This window comes from Limulus polyphemus, unplaced genomic scaffold (genome assembly GCF_000517525.1).
Source record: "Limulus polyphemus unplaced genomic scaffold, Limulus_polyphemus-2.1.2 Scaffold7, whole genome shotgun sequence".
Classification (NCBI taxonomy): Eukaryota; Metazoa; Arthropoda; class Merostomata; order Xiphosura; family Limulidae; genus Limulus; species Limulus polyphemus.
This window is the reverse complement of record NW_013665617.1, coordinates 965,179-990,879: the sequence shown is the minus strand read 5'-3', so window position 1 is coordinate 990,879 and position 25,701 is coordinate 965,179. Positions and strand designations below refer to the sequence as shown.

At 33.0% G+C, this 25,701-nt stretch overlaps 1 protein-coding gene across 1 annotated transcript in view; it reads right to left on the bottom strand.

The window, feature by feature from the left end:
- LOC106476885 (A-kinase anchor protein 13-like) overlaps positions 1 to 23,990 on the bottom strand; it is a 245,164-nt gene extending 221,174 nt beyond the window's left edge. The window contains exons 1-2 of the mRNA XM_022381499.1: positions 23,751 to 23,990; positions 2,449 to 2,500 (exon numbers count right to left, since the gene is read on the bottom strand). The gene's annotated coding sequence lies outside the window, so the exon portion shown is untranslated. The remainder of the gene's footprint in view (positions 1 to 2,448; positions 2,501 to 23,750) is intronic.
- Between the last annotated feature and the right edge of the window lie 1,711 nt (positions 23,991 to 25,701).

Below are 25,701 nucleotides of genomic sequence, written 5' to 3'. Positions count from 1 at the left end.
GTTCAGTTGAACAGATGGATAAGTTTAGTGGACTGTGTAGAATAAGTAAATACATGGTTTAGTAGACTAGGTATGATATATATGTATAACACATAGTAGGTTAAGTTTAATAGGTAAAGAGAGTATAAAATGGAGAATACTGCAATTTTAAATAACATGTTGTTTCACTGCAGAGATTATGTTTAACCCTTTGTTTACCAACACATATTATTATACACAAACATTTAATGTTGTTTCATGGTAAGTATATCACTTCATTATTAAAAAAGATTATAACTAAATATACATATACAGTACTGTATATATATAACTTTAGGACAACAAGGAACCTAATGGTTCGGCTATCCCATCCCATCTGCTACACAAACCTTTAAAATAAAATTAAAACACTCAATGCCAGCCTTTATTATTCAAATATTCATCAAGCCTTCCCTTAAACTCCCTTAAATTTCCTGAATCCAACACATCTAAAGACAATGCATTTCAAAGGTAACACCCTGTTAGAAACATAAAATTGTCTTAGCTTAAGATGACTCCTACCTCGCTAAAGTTTGTAGCTGTGTCCCCTAGTCCTATTATTTTTACCATTAAGGACAAAAAATGATGCACCAATACAATCAATTTCATTAAAAATCTTAAATATTTCAGTGAGATCCCCTCGTAACTATTTTCATTTTGCAAAAGCAAACAATTTCAGAGATCTTAACCTGTCCTTGTTATGACAACCTTTCTATCTTAGCAGCCTCCTTCTGATGTCCTTCCTAAGACATAATGCTTAAGACTAAATACAAATAATACAAATGAGGCCTAACCAATAACCCAAACAATGACATTATAACCTCTTCAAACTTGTATTCAATATTTTTGTAGATACAACCTAAAATCCTATTAGCTATTCCAACTAGCAACAGTACACTGCTTAGATGGCTTATGAGATTTATCAACAAGAACAGCAAGATCCTTTTCTTCCATAATACTGTTAAGGTTATTCCCATCATAATTATACTTATTATTCAAATTATGATATCCCACATGCATTACCTTGCATTTGCTATAATTAAAGCCCATCTTTCATTTATTCACTTAACTCATCAAATAATCCAAAACTTTAATGTCATCAGCAAATGTAAGAAATTTACTGACCATTCTTTCATCTATGTCAATGATGTAAATCAAATAGAGCAAAGGCCCTAACAATGAGTCCTGAAGTACCCTACTTGACATTAATCCAGTTTGACTGAACTCCACTTATAGATTTTGATTTTTTTCAATCAGCCATTTTCCTATCAAATGAGTCAACCTATCTCCCACTCCTACAGTGAGGTTGAAAAGAAAATAGCATATTTCTGGAGATACCTGCATTGACAGGCCTGAAACTACTGAAGGGGACATGTACGGGCACATCCAAGAGGAATGACAGTATCTCCCAAAAAAAACTCCTGCATGACATGATGGAGATACAAGAGTCCTGGAATCAAAACCTCTATGTCAAAAAGATAAAGAAATAGGCAGAAAGTAGAGAACAAAGAGCAAGCATGGAAACAACAGTGGTGAAACACTCACAAGTTGGGGCAGGCTCAGATGAAGTAACAGAAACAGGCAGTCAGGAATCCTGAATCCATGATCAGAATGGACCCAACCATATGGTGACAATGGCAATAATATCACTGACTCTCAGAGTGTCTCCAGACACCATTACACTATTGGATGACTCCTGTGAAGGAGTATTAAAACCCTCAGGATATGTCAAAAACATGGGAATATGAATGCGTAATCCTGTTAAACCACAAAGCTAATGTTGTGTGTTGTGGTGGTACATATTTTTTTATGTTATCAGAAAATGGGTATGGTGATGGCACATAGGCCTAATAATGACTTGAAGAGCACTGGATAGAACCAGCATGTTGGATTAAACAATGGGAACAAACAATGAGACATATGTCTACAAAGAACAAGAAAATAAAACTGAGGATAATTTAAAGGAAAGCTTTGAATTATAAGTTTAAAATTTAGAATTGCTCTTTCAGGTAATCAAGAAAATTAAGGTTAAAACAATAAACATGAAAATTCCAGTATATCTTGTAAAAAAAACATGCATTACCTTGCATTTATTATAATCAAAGCCCATCTTCCATTTATTCACTTAACTTGATACAGAAAGTGAATAGAATTTCTGAAAATATAGCTACACTTTGATTACTTTGATAGCTAGAATGATCAAAAATTGTAATAATCAGAAAACCTAATTTAGATTAATTTATTGTTGAAATAGTTGAAAGCACCAATAATTAAAAACATTAATTTGGACTAATTAATTATTTTCATGTACTGATTAAATGACTAATGAACTAATCACACTTAAAAGTAAGCTGCTGAAAGTAAATCATAACATCATATAAATGGGGTTAAACATATTAAATATTTTTAAATAACTTATAATATACATACCTAAATCATTCTGATATTAGTCTCTTCATTCTTGAGACAAGATAAACTCCTCCTGAAATTGTAATGAACAGTTTCAATTAACAAATTTTATAATTTTCAAGTGGAAAAAGAGAAAAGTTTTACAACTATACAAGTATGAAACGTAATAACCATACATTTTTACTTAATATTTTTCATAGTAAATAAAAAATTCAATTCAAGCTAGCATATTCAATAACTTTTCTTCATGTCAACACATGTTACCTCATACTGACTGTATTTAATACAAGTATGGGTAAAATTCTGCTGGTACTCACCAGTACTGAGTACCGGTACTTATTCGAGCTGCTTTGCCATTTTTTATGTTTACACGTTGATTTTTTCCTTTTTTAAAACAGGTATACTTCACCCAACTGAATACCTCTACTTTTTTCAAGAATTTCACCTCTGAATACAAAGAAAGAAATCAATTTTCAAAAAAGGAAGTAAATGTAGCAATGGCTAATATCAATCCTTCAAAAACAATGCAAATAAGATAGTAGGGATGGCATTTGCATCATCCCAACATAATAGTTGAGGCACATAGTGTAGTAGAAGGTTAACAGACAAAAATAGGATAAATTAAACTCAATTGTGATTGAATAGTTATATATATTGCTATATGTTAATTCTTCCCTGTGGTATTATTATGGATGATGCATATTCCATCCCTACTATCTTGTTTGCATTGTTTTTGAAGGACTGATATTAGCCACCACTGCATTAAAAAACAAGTAAAGAAAAACTTTTCAAAAAAAGGAAGTAAATGTAGGGTTGTATTTATAACCACATTCTAAATACAATGAGGTTCCAACTGTAATATCTATTGTTTAACTATTATTGGCTAGTAATTCCTGTTTTTACCCTGTACTTAAGTTTTTTAAAGGAACACCAAATGTCTGTAGGAAAGCTAGCCTCAAGGGGTAATATTAACACAAGAATTATGATTTTTTTAAAAATTACGATTAGCTATTAATAATACTTATAGAAGTGGATACTTTGTTTGAAACTATGTAACCTCATTGGTATTGGTTGACACCATTGTTTTGATTTTTGAATTATGAAAGAAGAAAGAACAAGAAATTCAACTTTTTGCTATGATATTTACAGACATTTCCAGGATTTGTGACTCAGCCATTACATAAATATTGTTACAAAAGAAAAACACGGTATAGAATTGTAAAGATATTTAAAATACCATTTCAATGAACAATCCAAGCCATCCTTATATAGGCAGTGCTACTGCCTGCCTGATAAAGAAAAATTATCAGTAATAATTAGAAACTATTACAGTTTAACATGACTGCCCACACCAAGTTTGACTATTGACCCAGCAAATAAAATGAAACTAAAAGAAAATGATACAATGCAGCAGCAGAAGTCAGGATAACACTGTCTTCAAAACAATTTGTTTTAAATCAATAGTCAAAGAGTTCATCCAAAATGATTCCAAGATATAAATATTAGTTTTCATACATTAACAAAACAAGGTCCCAGAAGAAAAAAGGACAGTTATGCAGAAAGTAACAAAGTAATACTTACTTAACTTATGAAACTTCAGTTTTCAAAAAGAAAAATATATATGACTAAAGATTTGGAATTAGCTAACTTGTAGCACTTATTCACTAAATAATTCAAAATAAAGCCACTGTATGACTATTAAAAATAAATGTTTGAAATTAAGAAATAATAGCTCCTATATTCAAAAATATGTCATTTACATATAGCCTTTTGCAGGATGTTCCTATGAAACAAAGTACTTAGTTCGACAAGGTGACACAACTAGGTAATTGTTTAAAGTTTTTAAATACATCTTAAAGGTGTCAGCTAACACATTTGTTATTTGAAATCAACAAAATAGTGTAATATTTTCTTCAAATACTTTCAATAAAATGTTTATTATGATCTATACAATTCCACAGACCAAAGTACAGTTCATGCATATTATATCATTCGGCTGATGAGAAGCCAGCAAAAGCATTGTGTGAAGGCATAGCATGAAACACAAATATATGACAAGATGCAACATAAGATTATTTCCATTAAAGTGATAATATTGTATTTTTCTCATTCTTTCTAAATTTCTCCTGTGACAAGCAAAAGTGACAGGCATCATGTCTTATTGAAATTAACTGTAAAAAAACTCAAGAGCTGGGCAATTAGTGGTATCTACTAATCAATTAATCAATAAGTACAGTGTTTTTCAAACCATGGTACATACAAGCAATAAACAACAAAACGTTTGTGGCATGTGCTACTAACCAGTTACCTTCCCTTTGTTCAGCAGTTTAAAATTAGCAACAATTGCAGATAGCCTTGGTTGCTTTGCCATAACAAAGACAGGGTAAGCAAGTTTCATGGCAATGAGAATTGAATCCAAATCCTTCAATTAATGCCTATTTCTCCTTCTCCCACATCAACAAAGCCAAACAAAGTTGAAGAAAAATAAAACAACTTATAAGATTAAAAATGGACAGGTAACATACAGCCAATTATGTAGCTTTGGGCTTAACAACAAACAAATATTATAGCAATATTTCAATTACTTGGATGGTTGGAATAATTGAAAATAATTAAATAACTTGAAACTCTAATTTTGATTAATAAATTGTTTGAATAATTGAAAACCCTAATTTCAATTGGTCAATTATTTTCATGACAATCAATATAATTGAAATTTCGCTTCATCAATTGTTTGAATAATCAAAAACAGTAAAAATCAGAAACACTAATTTTGATAAGTTGATTATTTTCATACAATCGATTTAATTGTAATTTTGACTACAATATTGTTGGAAAAATCAAAAACAGTAATAATCAGAAACACAAATTTTGATTACTTGATTTAATAATAATTTTAATTAATTGATTAGTCTACTCAACTTTAACTGACGTAATCACTTATCATGCATATTCAGTTATATCGAGTAACTGATTACATACGCCACATGTTCTCGTGAAATACCTTTTATGGCTGCACACAGAAGCTAGTACAATGACCTGTTAAATAAAAGTACTGCTACTGTTGTTTACCTTGAAAAAAAATAGGTCTTCAATACAAAGAGTAAGGAAAATGATCTACTGAGCATACTTCACATGGACACTGTTTACTGATCAAAAGCAATCCCAAAAATCTTGCAAAAATGTGAGTGAGAAAGTCCATATATCATAAAGTGGCAGGGGAGAGGCTAAGAGATAAACAGTGCTTCCTACTTATAAAACCAGAAGTGATGTAAAGTATTTGGATTAAGAGATAAACAAATAAAGTATGATGCATTCATGAATTTAAGTAGAATGATATAACTGAAAACTGCGAACTGCATTGAAATGTTCTCACACTTAAACCAACCTTAAACTTCTGTCATTATACAAAACAAATGGGCCTATAAGTAGGTGGAAAATGCTTATGTCAGCTCAATTTTGCACTTTCTGGGCATTAAGTAAAACAAATGTTTATCTATTGTAGTTCACATGCACAGTAAGTCTAAATCAAACTTTTCATCCATTGAACAAAATATAAAAAACTTATTCAAATTAATATACAAAATTATTAACTACAATATTCTATATTGACACTTAAAGTGAGAAAAAGACTGTGACTTAAACTTTTTCTTATTTAACAAGATAGAATGACCAGCGTTAATCTACCAATTTATGATAAGGTAACTTAAAAACCTAAAGATACATATAGTTTTAGCTCCTAGAACTTTAAACAGTGTCAGAATCTCAAGGCAATAAACATGTAACTTAGTTTCTCTACAATGTATTGTTACATGTACAAAAATGTTTTCAACACAAAAAAACTGAAGTTTATGTTTTCCTATGCTGAAAATATATTTCTGATAGATACTTACCTATTTTCACAAAATAGCTTTCCTTGATTTGTACTGCCCTCTATATGCATAAATTTCACTTGCCACTAGCTTTATGCTCCCACCTACCCCCATGCACAGCTGACTCTCTCTATGCAGTAGAACCCAGTCACAACTTTGAGATTAGGGATGAAAAAACACATCAAAAGTGGGGAGGACAGGTGCAAAGTGTGAGAGGAGGTATTTATTGGAAATATATTTTCAGTGTAAGAAAATATTAACTTCTTATACAATAACTTAACTCTTCTCACAAAATAGCTAGACTGTCACACTAACTAGGTGGAGGAACTGGTGTAAAAGTTACCTAGAAGAGTCTCCTTCAGAAAGTATCTGAAAAGTACCTAAGGAGTGTGAGATCTCAATGTAGAGGAAACACACTCATGAGAGACAACACCATATCTGAACCATGTATACTACTCACCCTTGATAAATTAATGTGTCACTAGGGTGTGTTGGGCAGTAAGTGAGAGGACAACTCCAATCCAAAGCCTGTGGAACCCAGATTGAATCAATCAGCCTAGGGTAGGAGGAGGGTCCTCTACCATTCAACTCAGACTCAAGACCCAGAGGGAAATGAAGACTTTTGTTATGAGAACCCAAGTGATCATGTGTGCATATCCAACATGACCAACACCTGTACTTCCTGGTAATCAACATCCAGAGGATGGTAGGAAGGTGAAAATGCAATGTGGAAGGTCAACTCCAGTCCAAAACCATGTGGCATTAATGTATCATCAAGTCCACAGTAGGAGGAAATTCCCAGCCCAATCATATGTGAGGATTTATGTCAACTGGTCCAGCTCCAATTAACACCAGTAATCTGAGAATCAACATCCAGACAGCAGTAGGAAGAAGGGTTGCCAGTTGGAGGTGTGAACTGTATATTGGAATGTCACAGAAAAATTCAGTCCACATCACATGGCATTCGGAATCATACATCAGATCCATGGTAGGAGGATAGTCACACCACCTACACTGGCAGAATACTACCACCCTATTGAGTGAATTTGAGCACACTCAGGAGGAAGCCCCCATGATCCAACACTCCAGTGACCAGGAGCCGGGAAGTGTTAAGGATTCCCGTACTCCACTAGAAGAATGAGGGGGGGAAAATGTGTTAGAGAGTCTGTAGGAACGCAGCACTGGAAAAAGTGCAATGGGTGACTGCAAAACCCTATTTTGAAAAAGAGACCATACCCAATCTACACAATCAAGGGAACAGGAGGGAAGTGCAGCAATCCCCTCCTGCTTTACTCATGTTAGTCCATGAGTGAATGGTCCAGGACAAACATATTTATGAAGCAAGACACTGTGATGATAAACCTACAAGCAGTCTTGCAGGACAACCCATCTCAACAGGAGTGTTAATGACCTTAATGGTCATACAGTGCTGATTTAAGAATTAGCATACCTAGATAGACACCACTCACCACAGAGGGGGATTCCAAATGAAGTGAAAGGAGGCCCTTATAAGATGAAAATATATAAGGAAAAGACACCCACTCACAGATGAACCAATGAGAAAAGGATGGCAACAGGAGGTAGATGATATCCAGCCAAGAAGAAAACTGCTAGACAATGGAGCTAATGTGACACAAATGTATAAGGAGTGGTCCACATGCTGGCCTGGACAATCTCATCCAAAGAATGGGGAAGATGAGCAGCCAAAGACATTGTGAGGTGCAAATCTGATGTAAGGAAACATGGAAAAGGTGATGGGAGTCAGGAGAAAAAGAGGAACAGGTGATACACACAAGTTATCGCACTCAACCCATCACAGTAATAAGAGAAAGGTCACAGAAAATAGAAAGATTCTGGAGTATAAACAATCAGAATTATGGAAGGGAGCTGTGCAAATCACATAACACCACAGATTCCTAACCGGACACAAAATATGGTTGGGATCAGTAAAGAATATAGATGGGAAATCAATGGAAGGGAAATAGAAGTGAAAGCAACAGTATCTTGATATGCAGCAGAAGTTTTAAAAAGAAAGGTAGGATCAGAATAAAGGAGCACATAGGTTTTGTGGTAAAGGACGCGAGAGGCATAGATGGCAAACAAATCCAACCATTGACATCCACAGGCCAACAGGGGGAGGGAAAAGGTTTTAAAGGATAGGTGACATATGAAACAAGAAGCCAATGGTCCAAATGAAGGGAAGAAAAGGGCTCATATGACAACATTAAGATCCCAAACTGGTAACGGTTTGGTCTTAGGTGGATGATGGAGACAAATCGAATGAAACAATAGGGAAATAACAGAAGAGGAAAATACATGGCCAAAATGGGACAAATGAAAGGTAGAAGATAATGCTGCTCTATAATTAGCATTGGTTGAAACAGAAAGACCATCACCAAAAAGCCAGGTAAAAAATCGGCAAGGAAGGGATTAACACCCAACAGAGACACCAACAGCAAAAAATACACCACTTCAGCTGGTACACTGACATGGCACAATAATGGACATAATGGGAAACAAGGGATGCCACCTGGGTGGAAAGTCCAGAACCTCTCACAAGGGACTGGTCAAAAGCCATGCATGAAACCAGAGTGTGGGGAGAGACTGATGAAGCACTGCCAAATTAGGTTGATGGAGGAGGGTAGGGGAAAGAGAAAGAGGTAACAGTGGTGACAAATGAAAAGGAAGTAGTAGTTGGAACCACAGTTGAGCTGGCCAGAATGGAGCCACTAGAAGGACTTGACATGGATGGTATGGATAATGGATAAGACCATGAAAACAAAGACAGATGAAGGATAGGCATAAATGTAGAGCCCCATCCAATCTTGACTAAAAGTGTCTATTGCCAAAGCTGAAGCCATTTGAAAACCTGAGAATCAACGGACCACTCTGTGATGAGATGGAATAATCAATCTGTGACATGATTGAGAACACCTGGGATATGATAAGCCAGCAAACAAATGCGAAGGAAGTGGGTCCAGAACATCATGTTTAATGTGTGAAAATACAGGGACCACATCTGGGTGCTCCTTTGCCATGTGTGATAAGAGACAACTGTCAATTTGTCAGAAAGGGCCATCACTGTTTTGTCCCTTGAAGCAGTATGAAATGAACCATTGCCCTATGAACAGCCCAGAGTTCCAGAAGACTGATATGGAAATTTGACTTAACTAAAGACCAATGGCCCTAGATCTCTTGGGCATTGTAATACAGCTCTCTAGCCTGACAGGGAAGCATATGTAAAAGGATGCACCTCTAGTCATGGAAGAGGAAGCAAGACACCAGCTATTGTGTGGTCCCTGTTCAGCCACCAGGCAAATTTGATCTGGAGGGAATGAGGAAGGAATACTGGGTAATCCAATGATCGTGAAGTATTTACAAAAGAGACTGCATGTGAACATGACAAAGGGAAATAAGGGCCTCCAAAGAAGCTCAAGTCCAGAGAGTAGAAAGAACCCCTCATGCAGGAAGAAAAGGTGAGGATTGAGCCTTCCAAATCATAAGCTCCATGGAACAAAGTTAAAGGGGATAAAGCTGGGCCCAACTGAGATGGGAATTGAAGAATACCCCAAGACAAACAAGGTATTGAGTTGGTGTGAGAATGGACTTTTCCACTTTGACCAACCAACTCATTTGAGCAGCTTCCCTGAAAAGAAACTGCATATTGATAGAAGAAGCTGAAAGCAAAGGAGCTAGAAGGAACCAGTCCTCCAGGAAGTGATGGAATTAAAGTCTATGAGAATGAAAAAGTTGGACAAAGGCCTTGACACCCAAACAAAAACATATGGAGCTGAGTCCAGCCCAAAAGGGAGATCCTGGAACTGAGATACACATTCCCTGTGGAATAAACTAAGACAACGACATGATGCAGGAGAAATGGGAATATGAAGGTAAGAGCATCAGACACGTCGATCTTCATCATCCAAAGACCTGGAGTTAATGCCCATCAAAGAGATAGAATAGCCTCCATGGTGAACTGAGAAACTTAAATATAGCAGTTCAGACTGGAGAAATCTGTAACAGGATGCAAATCCCCAGTCTTCTTGGAGACCACAAAAAGATGGGACTAGAAACCTGGAAGAGTGGGAATTACTAGTTCTATAGCACCCTTGAGAAGAAGATCCTAAGCTGCCATAGAAAGATGCTGGCTGGAAAGGGGATCCTGAGGAGAGGGGAAGGAACAGGAAAATGTGATAGAGGAGGAGGTGAAAGGAAACAAGAGTGGGGGAGAGTCCTTCTTATAAAACCTGAAGAACCCATGACTCCCAAGTAGCTGCTAACAGAAGTAGTCTGGCCCCTACTGGATCTGATCCCACATGGTACTTATACCATTAGCAGCATGAAGTTTAGTGGTGAACTGTAGTACACCTTAAAGGAGCAACCTGTAAGAAAGGAACAGGTAAGTGAGAAAAATAAGAGGGAAGGATACAGGGATATAAGCTGGGGAAGGTTGGAATAAACATGTGGCCAGGGAGAAGAGGGAAGTATGTAAACAGGCAGATTCTGCTCTTGACTCCAATAAGTCAGGAAGACCCCAAAACTGTTTGCTGTGAAAAGGGGGCCAAGTGTAGATCTTGCAAACATGTAGGGAAAGACACACAAGTTAAAAGAGCATCCCTACCTAAGAGGTCCCAACAACAAAGGAGCCATGTGTGGAAGGACAGCGCAGAGGAGAACAAGTACGTGAATGTGACCAGGAGGAGGAAACAGGCATCCACCAAAAATCCCTCAGAGGAACGATGGATAGCCTCAAACAACAGGTGTATGAAAGAAAGGTAATGTAGGAAAGATGTTAAGGTCGAGCAAAGGCAGGAAAACTGTGCCTGTGAAAGTACACAAAGGTATTACGGTCCAATTCTGCAAGGAGGATGTGGCATGCTGACCCCTGAACACAATTGCTGACCAAAATGTTCAGCATGGACCCCAATATTCGGCAGTAGGTGCATCAGTCAATAGGGAATGAGATGGGTCGTAGGACATGGAAGACAAGGACAAAACATAACATACTTGTGATACTAACTTCAGAAAAGGAAAAGAAGGTCATGCCGAGTCAATGGTTCAGGGATCAGCATGCCACATCTTCCATGCATGGCTAAGACTCATGTCAAACCTGAAACCATCATGATAGGCTGTTGTTCACTGGTAGTGTATAAAGCAGTAGTGGTTGACATGAAACTGTGAATTCATGTCAATTCTCCTGAGTACAAAAACACTCCAAGAAAAATAGATGAAATCAAATCAACATGAAGCAGTAATGAAACTGCATGAAAAAAATTATAAGAAATTAAAAAGAAGAAATTCAAATTCAAAATAAATTTTGTGAAGTTAAAAAATTGAAAGCAAAATCTTCAATTCAAATGGCAATGAATGCCAAAATTAGAACTGAGAGGTGAAGATTGGGTTCTACTGCATAAAGGGAATCAGCTGTGCTAGGAGGGTGTGTCATACTCCTATTGGTGGAGGGTTGTCATGTTTATTTGCATGCTACAACACAGCTATACTATGTGGAAAACACATGGAAGTAGATGGGAGCATAAAGGCTTGTAGCGAGGAAAAATAAAGAGCAGTTCAAAACAAGGAAAGCTATTTTGCCAGATTTCTGAAAACTGAAAGTCATTTATCGATTTTTGTACTATAGAAAATTATGCTATATAGATGTTGATAACTAATGTCAAACAAAATCAGTCTTATTGTCCTTGTAAATTAGCATTAATTAATAATATATATATATACACCACAGAAGTTATAAATATCACTTGTTGCTTAGTTTGTAGTAAACAACATAAATGATACTTGTTATGGTTTTCATCAAAATTCTAGAACAAACTTGCATAGTGCTACCCTTACTTCTGTGGTCTACATATTGTTGTAAGCTACACTTTTATCTTTTAATTTAGATGTTAAAATCAACCAAATCCATAATAGTAGTCCTAGAATACCTAGAAAACGTATGGTGATGTCAAGAATTAGTAACTTAACTAATATCTAGATATGAGTACATTAGTTATAAATATGAGTAAGCATTTAGTTATGTGCACATTAGTATTTAATGAAATGTGGATGAGTAATGAATGTGAATTCTGTGAAGCATTCAGTGAGTTGTTTGATAATACGAAGTTAGTTCAGTGTCAAAGAAGTTATTCAGTATTAGACAGTAAGAGTTATTACATTTACTCTGCCATTCCTTTAATTATTGAGTTATGAGATGTTTATCCATCAAAGCTAAGTAAGTCAGGCATATATATCTACCATTGTCTTAGAATTACTGTTGAAAGTAGCCTATAGAAAACACTAAGAAAGAAAGAAATTAATTTGTTATTGTTACATGAATTGGACTTGGGTCATATTTTTACCAAGGAATCCAAGAGAATCAACTGAATAATAAAATATGTTACAATTCAATTTATAGGTACATTAAAGCAGTGTAATGTTAAGAATTAAAATATATTAAACTCATTGTACAGGTATTACATACAGTATTATTAAAATCATTGATGGCTTTATTCAAAAATCCTAAACTGTAGTTTCTAGCACATACTATTCTAATAACAATACTATTGGGGAATATTCAAAGTGACAGCTTAGTAAATAGTAAACTATCAATAACATTATTTTCATAAGGTTACAAATGATACTATGAAACAAGGTCTGTTATTATACTCTCAAACTTATAGAAGAAACATTTTTTCTGTCTTTCTCACTGCAGAATGTTCTATGAAATCATGCACATGCATAGATTCTGAACTACAATATTTTAACACAGATCTTAGTAATCTAGCTTAAGATACAAGTATGTGGGTGATAATACATGAACATATATATATATATTATTAAAGAAACTAAACTGTTTTTGAGTTCATGTAATTTGTTGCCTTTGTAAAGGTGTTAAAAATCTAGAATTTTAAAACATTAAGGAAACGGTGACAATAAAATAAGGTAGGAAGTTCATATCTTTTATGATTTTCCTAATTGCTATTTATGTTCCTTGGTAATTCTCAATACAACTAACAACTTGAGAGATAATCAGAGATTACAGACCTCTAAAGTTTATACTTATCATTGTTACCATTTGATTTGTCGATCAGCACTAGCAATGTATTTTCAAACAAGCTGTACATCGAAAAACAACAGATGCTAAAATATATAATGTCTAAGCTCTGTACTGAAAATACCAAATTAATCCTTTAAACTTTGTCTTCAAGAGTTCTATCAAAAATGAATTTCAAACACAATTCTATAGTTCAGCCATCTATGATTCAACTATAGCGTGTATGATTGAAAAAATGTTTAATAATTGGAATGATGTTTAATGATTACATAAAATATACAAATTTTGTATAATATGAATAATAAATTCTATAATCACACAGTACACAAATAGTTATGTAAGTTTAAAAGCAATATTTATAATAATGTCTTTTTTAAGGCTATATAAAAATTCTTGAGAATATCAATATATAAACATAGTATATGAAGAATGGTATACAGTAAGCTATACAAGTATATATAATTCTAACGTTTTTCTTAATGCTCACAATATCTTCATCTTATAATCAATAGCTAACATGAAAATACAAGTACAAATAAACTATATACCATACTAATTATAGTGTACTCTAGTAATTTTAAGATAATTAATTAAAAATAAGCTTCACATACAATACATTTCCAATGAAATCATGGATTTTTTCAAATGTTTGTCAAAAACTTCATAAACAATAAATATATTTGTATAACAAGGTTTCACACAAAAATTAATGCAATTTGAAGTAACTGTAAAGCTTCTTATACAAAGAAGAGCTTTTATAAGTAAATCACAAAAACTAAAAAAAAATATGTAAATCTACATAACGATCTAAATGGAATAGCAGAGAGAGAAAGAAGCAAAACTAATCCTGAAATAAAAATATATGTACTATATGCACATAGATAGATAGATAGACAGATAGATAATGCATTGTGAATAGTTAAATCATGTGCATACATCTAATTCAGAAAACTTTGTGATTAGCATTGTGCATTCCACATCACATGGAAATATTCTATTGAACCACTTGTGAAAAAAAACAAAAAAAACACCACCATACCCATTGTGTGTACCATTAAATGGAGATATATTTTATGAACCTTCTCATGAAAAACACCATTAAATTTGTATAAAACACTCATCAGGTAGCCCAAACAGCAAAAAAAAAACAAAAAAAACATCACATTTGTACAGATACACAAAATATATTAGATCAAGAACATCCTAAAAAATTGTGATTTAAGTTTTAATGTGCAAATAATTTACATTCATATACAAATTTATTTTACATGCAATTCCACAATGTAATGAAATGCAATTAAATTTAAATTTTCAATAACAAAGAACTATGCTTAGAGAAATTCTAAACAAACTTCATCATTCTATCACATCTGTAATCAGTATATTTTATAAATACATGTATACAATACTTTCTTCATAGTACAGGTACACCATGTAGTTTTGTTCTACTAACATCCTTCCTGACAAACACAATGAGGAAATGTTAAATACCCCATACTACATGTGCACGTACAACTACTTAACTGTACAGTGTTGATGACCACTGTAAATCATTGTCTCAATTGTTATACAAAAAATGAGTGCATTGTTTACCTAACAACATATAGATATACACATATACATGTTCATTAATACAATAAATCAAAACTCATAGTGCACTGAGCTCTACAATCTAAATTCAAATATAAGCCTACCTTAGACCCTACACCTTAAACTCTAAACTCAAGTATGTGCACATGTGTGTGTGTACATTTGCACATATACTTTTAACAAGTAACCGATGTACCCTAAGATTAAACTACATTTAAATGTACACCTACAAAGAAATGCAATCAAATTTTAGAAACTGCTCATTCTTCTTTTCACCCATTCATAAAACAAAACATATATTTACTCCTGTACAAGCTTGAAAATCATAGCAGTTATAAATTAAATTATTTGAATTCCTTTCTGCTTGAATACACCTTTTTACTATTCAAACTTTAATTGAAATAAATCAGTTTTGGAAATATAGAATAATTATAAAGAAAATCACACATTCAAAACATCTTTCTGAAAAACTACTTGTCTTATGTGAAAACAAAATTTCACCAGACACACATTAAGAATCACAAGCTTGAACTTGGATTAGAGCATTTCAAAACCATATTAAACCACATACCTAACATGCTTTTGTTGCAAAGAAACATTGTTTTAATTTCTCTCCTTTCTCTTTTTTGCAACAATACAATTGTTCATTTAAATAAAATGTGTGTGAGTGTGTAGGAAACTGCAAGGATAAATGAATACTCTCTAGGACATAGAGTGCTTACAGTAACTTCACTTAGGGATAAGCTTGGTATACAAATAGACTATCCCATATCTGATGACCTGAAAACCAGAATGTTTCAGAAACCAGCTATTCTGATGAACACTCCATTAGCTTGGACAAATTCCTTATACTCGGACTTTTTTTGGTTACTGATGCACACTTCCAACTTACAATTACTGAAAACTGTACTAAAAATTACTGTACAAATAAATAAGTAAAAATAAGTATGTAAAAATTTATTTTAGGCTTGATTTTAGATTAACTACTGACATAGCTGCTTTGTTTCAAGGGGGTTTGGTGAGTCGATGCAGTACGAGGTCTCAGTTCAAACCTGCCCTTTGGTTGTACAGCCCTCTCACTGTGTTAACATGAATTACTCCTTTGTTCATCATGAAAATGTCCAAAAGGCAAGTAAATAACAACCTTTGTGTATGCATTTCACACTTTATTTATATAATCTGTACACACACAGCCAAACAACCCAAAAACCAGAAAATTCCAAAATCCAGCAGGGCTCAGGTCCCAAATTTTGAATCACGTACCTGTACTGACTGAGAATGACAGAATGCATATTGAATAACTTCTGTGACAGTTTTTGAAACATCATATACCATGTCAAGTCTTTTCTAATTAAGAAGTATGATTCTCAATGTGCCTCTGGTAAAATTTAGTTCACCTTGCAGTAGTCTTTAAGATAAAATCTTTATAAGCATGTTTTTTTCTCTATAATTACCCTGTATATATCTATATATATATAGTATATAAACAGATGCTGTACATTATGAGCTATACAATTAACTCAACTATCCAAGTTCTGTTAGAATAATCAGTTAGTTGAATATAATCATCAGTCTCATTAATCAATTATCAAGTAAGTATATATGAAGAGAATTGAAACTACAGATTGTATTGTACACTACCTTACTTGTACACCAGCAACTGGGAATTTTCTAATTTTAGAAACAGGCTGATCCTTATAATTATGCTCTTTTCACAATTTATCAAGGTTACTGTACTTGGACCAAACAAAAATCTAAGAAGTTTAAAATGTACTTGGTGAATAATTGATAGTGACTCTCTCTTTTGGACAATAATATTATGCTTGGAATAACTTTTAAAAAAGGGAAAAAAACCTGGAAGCACATTCATGTTTTCTGTGCTTGGAAATGATATGATAGTCCATTATCACTTGTGTATGGAAGCACATTATGATAATATAATACTAAATTGGCAAACAACAATTTGCAAGTATAATGAAGTGATTTTATTCAGGTGGAATATACATGTTTCAACAGAACATTGTTGTGTCTTCTTCAGACATGAGACAAATCAATGTTTTATTGAAACATATAATACATTGCCCAAAAATAAAATCACTTCATCATGCTTATAGTGTTGTTTGTCCATTTAGTTTTATAGTTCACTGTTAATGGGCAGAATGACTGTAGCTAATAGTCATATTAATTTCCTTATGTGATCAGTAAAATATAAAACAGTAAAAACTGAATCAAATTTTAGTAATTAAATTTGTTTATTTATACAGATGATAGTACATAATTAGTTAAAATCTCAAACATACTTGCCACATTCTTATTTAGGATGTGCCAGTGATTAGTTATAAATACTAATCCCTGTACTCATTATTGACATAGCACTAAAAACTATAACCTTTACTAACAAAGGTACCTGGCTATGCCAATTTATAAAGATAATGATTTTGAGCCACAGCACGAGCTGTAGGCCGATGCAAAGTGTCAGTGTCATGTACATTATATGTATCTTTTGTTTGGCATTGGTTTTGTGTATTTTGCTACTGACTTAGCATTAAACTGGTAAAACTGATATAGCTGCCAAACTCAAACCATTCATCTTACTGACTGTGTTATTAGTTAGGTGAAATCATTAGCACAGAAGTTAGCAAAACCTGAATATCATTCTTGTAAGTTATTATTTTCCTATGCTGAAAATATATTTCACATGTATAGCTATTCTTGTTCAGTGCTGTCCTCTATATACAAAACTATGTTCACAAGCCTTGAACTCCCAAATCACAGGGAGAGAATAACTAGGTGAGTTCACATCCAAACCACAATATATCAGAATCTCAAATCCCAGTGAAGAAAGACTGCAGAAGAACCATCTACAGACAAGAATGTGGGGAAACCTAAAATGGGTGTGCACCAAGGTGTACAGTGGCTAAGGCACAACTGGTATACTCCAGTCCAAAACTAAGCAGCATCAGGATTACTACTTCTGACCGATGGTAGGAGGACGGTCCACACCATCTTCACCTCAAGTTGAGTAGATTGGATTATATAAATGTCAAACTGATCTACTAAATGGAGCACATATGTGCAAATCCACAACTACCCAATGTGGCAGTTCACATCAAACCAAATCCAATCTGACTGGAACCTCTCACAACAGCAGCCTCAAACAAGTGAAAAACTCTGAGGGGGAGCACTACAGGGAAAACCTTTGCCCCAAATATCATCATCCTCCAGATAGAACTGCACAGAAATTGGAATGCATGTGTGTGTGCAACGTCAACTTCTGGAACTCACTCCACAGAGGTGGAGAATACGAGACAAGACTATGAAACTGGAATGAGGATTCTCAACTAACACGTATAAGGATTTATGTTGATTGGTCCACTCTAATCCAAAAATCAGTCACTGGGCACCGAAATCCAGGTGATGGTAGGATGAGGGGTCCCAATCAAAGGGATGAACTTCAATGTAATTATATCAGAACTTATAAAACTTTGAAATTCATTTTAAACTGTGAAGTAGTCATAATTGAGAAAAAAAAAATCAATAAACAAACGTAAGTTATCACGGCAAACTACTACAGAAAAACTAACTGTAGCAAATGAATATATCAAGTAAATCACTACTTTGCAAAAATAAAATAAACACATGAAAAAAAAACACAATTGAAAAACATCTGCACTTGGTCACTGCCTAACAAGAAGAGATAGATTGGTAGAATCACATAGAGGGAGTCACATGTATCAGGAGGGTATGTCACAGTCCTACTGGTGGAGGGTTGTCGCATGATGATTTACATGCGAGACACAGTTGAACTACATTGATTGTGGGGTAGGTGTGAGTTCAAGGCTTGTGGCTTGCAAAAACATTTTTGCATATAGAGATCAGCACTGAATGAGAATAGCTATATATATGAGAAGAGTTAATGTACCATATGAAAAACATTCAGATAGTTGATCCAAGTTCCAATGGAGGAGACCCTAACCCAGTGGATAATGCTCCAGACCTCTATCAAGAGACCCAGGATTGAATCCCAGCCACTAACAACACAAAAATGGTTGTTCTTAGTACTTCTCTGAAGATGGCAGCATATTAGCAACCAAAACATAGGATAAGAGCTAGTTTGTAATTAGTATATAGTTAAAAAAAATTAATAATTAATAATTAGACCTATATGATCATGTAGGTTACTGACTATGATAACAACAGATCAAAAAATATGTTTTTCTTTAATTATGAGATTTTAATTTTATAAAACATACACAATTCAACATGCTTAACTGTGCAAAAATTTCTTCACTTTTCCAAAAATTGATAAATATAAAATTTTGTTTATTGCCGCATGGGTTTTGGTAAAAAAAATCAATACAACAATAAGAGTACGCCTTAAGTGTATTTTTCAAAGAGTGATAAAATCAAGTTTCCATCAGAACCCAAGAAAACTGTAAATTGATAAACATGGCTTTTATTGAACTAACTTAAGATTATCTGATATGCAACATTAGAAATCAGCCAGGTTCAGCAGTCTAACTAACATACATGACTGCATTTGAATTTCTGTAATAATTTTAATACTCTTACTTTTGAATTTGCTATGTTAGTACTCCTGTCAAAATACTCAAATGCACCCTTGATTTGATGTTGTTTGAATTACTAAAATATTTATTCAAATAAATATAATAAATAGATTGATCACCAGATAAGTTTTCTCAATCATGGGCTTAAAGAGGCCTGGCACAATATTCAAAAATGGGAATAACTGCTGTTTATTTATTCCAGCTTGTTCAGTATGTGTGTTACCTCTTCAGATGGGCTTGCCCCATCCTAGGGTATGGACACACACACACATACAGGACCAACTAAAAAGCTTCTATGAGATTACTGTTGTCATATTTTATGTAAACTTTACCTAAGCAAATGGATTAGCATATGTTTACAACTTTTTGACATCCAGTTTATAAGAATATCATGACTATAAACAATGTAGAACTAAATGAAATGTAATAAAAATTATACAAATATATCTTAATTAATATATATTCAACATTAGCCATGAAAGAGTGAAATAAGTAGCTTTCTCAGCAACTCTGTATGGCATGTGATGTTGCTCATTATTACTTATACAGTGTAACCAATCCTGAACCAATTTGCAAAAAGCCCTTTAATATGTACAATGCAGCTATTTGCAGTTTCTCTTGGGCTTAGGTAGAAACTTGATTTTATCACGCACTGAAAAATACATTTTTTTCTCCTTTTCTTGATTGTAAATCCTGCTCCTCAGAAATTTTGTTCTACATAATTTTCCACCAAAACATATGATGAAAGGAACAAAATGTTTTTCTTTCAGATTTTTTATATTCAAACCAAAGACATTTCTTCCTCATTTAAGCATTTAGAATGTTTTGAATTCTATACCAAGATAGCCACAAACTGTTCTTACTTATATAAGTATACAAAACAGATATTAATCCAGATATCAAAGTAGCAAGTTTTTGGTTATAAAGAACAGAACAGTAACAAGTAAATACTGATATATTTTTCTTTTCTTGCTGAAACCTTTTATCTCCCAAGTAAATTTTAAGTATCAAAATTAGATGTGACAAATTTAATAGAACAGGGTAGTTTATGGTCTAGCTTAATCTTACTTTCCTAATGATTAAGAAAGTTTGGAATTTAATTCAATTTTGAATCTCGAAAATTGATCATATGTTCAGGTAGCTAAAGTGAGATAAAGCAGCAAGGCAAGCAGTGCAGATAATCACTCTGTAAGTAATAATGGCTAGAATTACAGATGGCCTACCCACACTTGTCAGCAGTGCAAATATCTCAGCCATTTATTAGCATCACCATCTGATTGCAGTTGAAGTTTAACTGCAATAACAATGACGTAACTGGCACTAGTAACAACTACTTACATAAATTGCAATACTAACACTATTAGTGTAGTTTGATAAAATTATTTTTTTTATGTAAATTTTGAGAATCTTCTTTGTTTTACTACTAGTAAACACATTTCGTTAAAAAATAAGTTAGGAAATCCAAAAGGGCTTATGAAAAACAGCCAGCTGATAATTTTCATACAACAAAATGTTAAAATGGTGATTGGGTAGTTAAAGTATGTTGATGGCGAGGTTTCAATTTAAGACTATGAGATTGTTCAGCTTTCAAAGTTTCCTTCCCTTTTGTTTTTACAAGAGAAGGTATTAGCAATATTCCCAAGTACTGACCTTGAACATTCTAGGTGAAATATTGGAATTGACCTGAAACATATAGATATTAATTCCTTCATGGTAAGATAGTAAAAACAAGCACCAGGACAAGACAATCTTTTTCTCAGGGTTTTAAAAGTACATGAAATTATCATATATGCTTGCCTCACTCTCTCTCTCTCTCTTTCTCAGCTTTGGTAAATCAATAGACAATGGGCAGAAGACTGAGGATTACAGAATAGTTAATGTTATTTCTATCCTTAAATGGGGTGATAACAGTTTTACTGGAAATTATAGGGCAGTTTGTCATATTTCTGTAGTTGGAAAAATACTACAGAGTCATGAGGTAGCAGCTTATATTTTATTTTTAGTTATAATTTTGTTTATCATTTACATATTTTTCATTCTACCATTTGCCTTTTTAGTTCTCCCATATTTTTATTTGCTTTAAATATAAGATCGCCTGCCTCCAAGTAAACATTAAATAACAAAGAAGTGATTTTTATATTAAGACAACAACACAAGTTTCCCTTAGTAGTGAAGTATGGATACTAAGTTCATCATTAATCATGTAAAACAAATGTTAAGTAGTTAGTCACATGACATGTCATCTTGTTGTCTGGCATGACAATAAAAAGTCTTATGATGAAGTTTGAATGACAAAGACAAGAAGTGCTAAGTTAGAGATTTGTGAAACTGTAATGTGTAAGATTTTCTAGTTGTTAAAAGATATCATTGCAAGTACTTGCCTGATTTTTCTTGTGAATTAACATTATTTCTATGATGAATGTCTAATATTGCTATTGTGAAAAGTCTCACAAATTAGAATTTTCTTTTTATAGTTCTTTTTTTTTTCCAAATTCTTTATTAATGCTATCATTAATTTGTGATTTTTGATATTAGCACCACTGATTTTTTTCTATTTTTGTGATACTAGTGTTTGTATTTGGAGACTGAGTTCTTTATTTACAAAGTTCTAATTTTTCATACCCTGGTAATAATGTCATTATTTGATACATTACAGAGTCTAATAAAATAAATTTTTCAAAATCATCTAGCAAAATATGATATCAGATATTAAAGAAAGTCAACATGGAATAACTAATGGAGTATCTCTTTTTACTAATTAGTTAACTTTTGTTGAGGATGTTGCATATTATCTTAGTGAACTTTGATTTTCAAAATTCTTTGGATACAATGCCACATAAAAGAGTAGTTAATAAAATCACATCAAGTAAGAGTTGGTATAAGACTAGTTAAAATGGATTGTAGGGCAACAGGAGGGGAAAAAGAAAAAGGTAGATACTGTTAGTCCAGTGATACTGAACCCTTGTTACTAGTGGAGTGCCTCAGGAGTTAGTGTCTGGGCCTTTTGTTTTTCTTATTTACATCAATGATATTAATAGGCATATAATTAGTACATTAGTAGAGTTTTCTGGTAACATTAAATTCTTCGATATTTCTAGCTGTACTAAAGGATGTTAAGGTATTACAGAATGACTTGAATCAATGAAATTGGACAAATATTTGGCAAATTACTTAGAATTGCAGTAAGTGCAAGATAAAGAATTTGGGCTATCAAAATTTATATTATACATCTAATGTAAATGGCAAACCACTCACTAGTATGGCTGAAGAAAAGAATTTTGGCATGTTGGTAGACAAGTCACTCATATCATCAAAACAGTGCAGTGTTATTAGTAGCAAATGCTAAAAAATATTTTATGTGTATTTATATAAATTATCATTACAATTCAATGAGCTAATTATCTTTGTTCAACTCACTAGTTTGGCCTCACCTAGAATACTGTGCACAGTTTTAGTCTTCTTATTTAAGAAAGGATATTGATTTATTAGAAATGTTTCAGGAGAGGCTACTAGTACTAGGAAATGGAAAGATTATATTATGGGAAAAGGTTAAGAGCTTTTAAATTATTCTTTTTTGAGTGAATAAAAAGTTAGAGATATTTTTATTGAAGTTTAGAAATAGAAGATTATCTGAATGATTGATAGGTAAAGGCCTCTGATTTCTTTGGGCTATATTCTGACAATAATAGAATGAGAGGACACTTAATATTTGTAAAGGACATGCTAGGCTCCAGTTACAAAAGCTTTATTTTCATAACAGGTTGATTGACTTTTGGAACAAGTTGCCATATGCAGTAGTGAAAGCTAGCACTTTATATTTACAGGAGCTTAAGAGGATAGGTTCATGATTTTCATTAGTAATAATGGGCAGATTTAAATTTCTACTTTTCTCAAGAATGTGAGTACAATAACAAGTTTGAAGGATGAAATGGCCCCTTTTCATCCATTTTCTTATATTCTATTACTAATACCACTCGTTGCAATGACAAGTTTTAAGCTTACTGTACAAAATACAATCTATTATGTAGGATATAACTTTCTTATAAAGTTTGTATAGCACTTTAAATAAAACTAATTCTTAATTCACAAATTACAACATCAAAAATAAGTATAAAATGAAATAGAATAACTGTTAATAATATAGTCATTAAAAATTAAAACTTAATCTTTAAAGTACCAAAAGTTCCTTTAGTTTGCATAACTAACACTAGTAGTAGTAACAATAACAAACTGTAAATAACTTACTTTACCGATTACATATTTCAGACTGTGATTGCGAAGATGTTCATCACCATTATTACTTTTATTTTAATATTAATATAATATCATGTACAGCACAGATCTAAAAACTTAATTAACATTACAATTACACTTTAGAGTAGCCTTATTTTCTTTGTTATAATCTTTCAGCATTCGCTTAATAAAATTATAGAAGTTAAACTAAGGTTTTTGAAAATATAAACACTGACAACAGGCATTAGGAAGAGCATGTACACTACAGTACAGAGGATATGACATCAGCGAGGTTGATATATTTGCTCTGTTTGGACAACATAGTCTACAATATATTAATTTAATATGAACACCAAGAGGTGTCAAAATAAAATTACAAAACATTTTAATTACGTAACATACAGAGTAATGAATACCAACACAATTTTATTCTTATAATGTTACACACAGCTAATTAGCTCATACTTACACTTTCGCTGAATAAATTCTTAAATATTCATTTATTATTATACTTTACTCGCATCATTACCACACTGCTAATTGAAAGCACACACTACAACGCCACCGTTGGAAAAAAAAAAAAAAGAAAGCAAATTATTTCTCCGGACATTTATATTTACGAAGCCCCAAGCTTAAAATAATACAAACAAAATGAGTATAAACACATATGTCGGGTTGTTATTACTATTTTGTTTGTTATTATGATTTTACTTATTGTTTATGTATTTTTCCTTCTATCATTTATCTCGCTGTATTTTTATTTGTCTCAATCGCCAGCTCATCTCAAATATCCCTTATTCTGTATTATGTTGTGTTATTACTAATCCGAATAATAAGATCAGAGTTTTCAGTTTACTGCACAAACTGGAACGAGAGCCATAACTTTGCTTAGAGACAGAGAAGGTTAAGTTAGGCCAAATTAAAGATTTGTGAAATTGTGTTGAATAACATATATAATATCTGAAAAATATGATTGTATGCACTCGCTGATCGTTTATTTGCAATCTAACGTTATTTCTTTTAGAAATGTCTGTATATTGTTATTTTGAATATTATTGCGAATTATTTTTATCTTCTTCTGATTCTTTTATTTTCTGATCCATTTTTATCACTATCATTATCATTGCTCTTATCACTATTTTGTGTGGATTATTATTTATAACACTTTTTGTTTCTTTTTTTTAAATAAATGTCTTGCATCTTATGATCAAGATAGTTATTTACAAAGCCCTAGCCACATCCTTTTATTGATGTTTAATATCTGCTAAAGCTTGCATTGTGCTTAATAACATCATTATTTGACATATTACAGGTTTTATTGAATATTATAATTAAAAACAGAGTTACATTGCACTCATTATATTGCGAATCGTAACCATAAATAAACCACGAGATATCGAGTTTGTGATTGTAAATTTTCTCCATAGAGGGCAGGGTAGACTTGTCCTCATTGACTCATTGATACGAATATTATTGATGATTCTTAATCGAAATTACAAAAACAAAATATAGATTTCAGGTCGTCTCAACTTATGTTTATAGTTTTCATTTATAAATTTAACGGTGTTTTACAAAGACAGGTGATGTTACTATGTGAATTATGGTATTATGGTGTAATTAGGCGGACTGTGTTACTTAGATTAGTACTTTTACAACAGATGGTGTTTCTGTAAGCGGATAGTTCAATAGGATGAAGAGCTCTTCGTAGGGTAGCTCAATGTGTCTCATAATATGATTACGTTATCAAAATTGTAGTCTATATTTAATTATATGTCCTAAAAAGTTACAAATAAAACCATTATTGTAACGAGAAAACTATTATAAAAGGCCTGGAATGGGTAGGTGGTTAGGGCGCTTAACTTGCAATCTGAGGGTCGCGGATTCGAATTCCCGTCCAACCAAACATGCTCGCCTTTTCAACAATGAAGGCATTATAAAGTGACGGTCAATCTCACTATTCGTT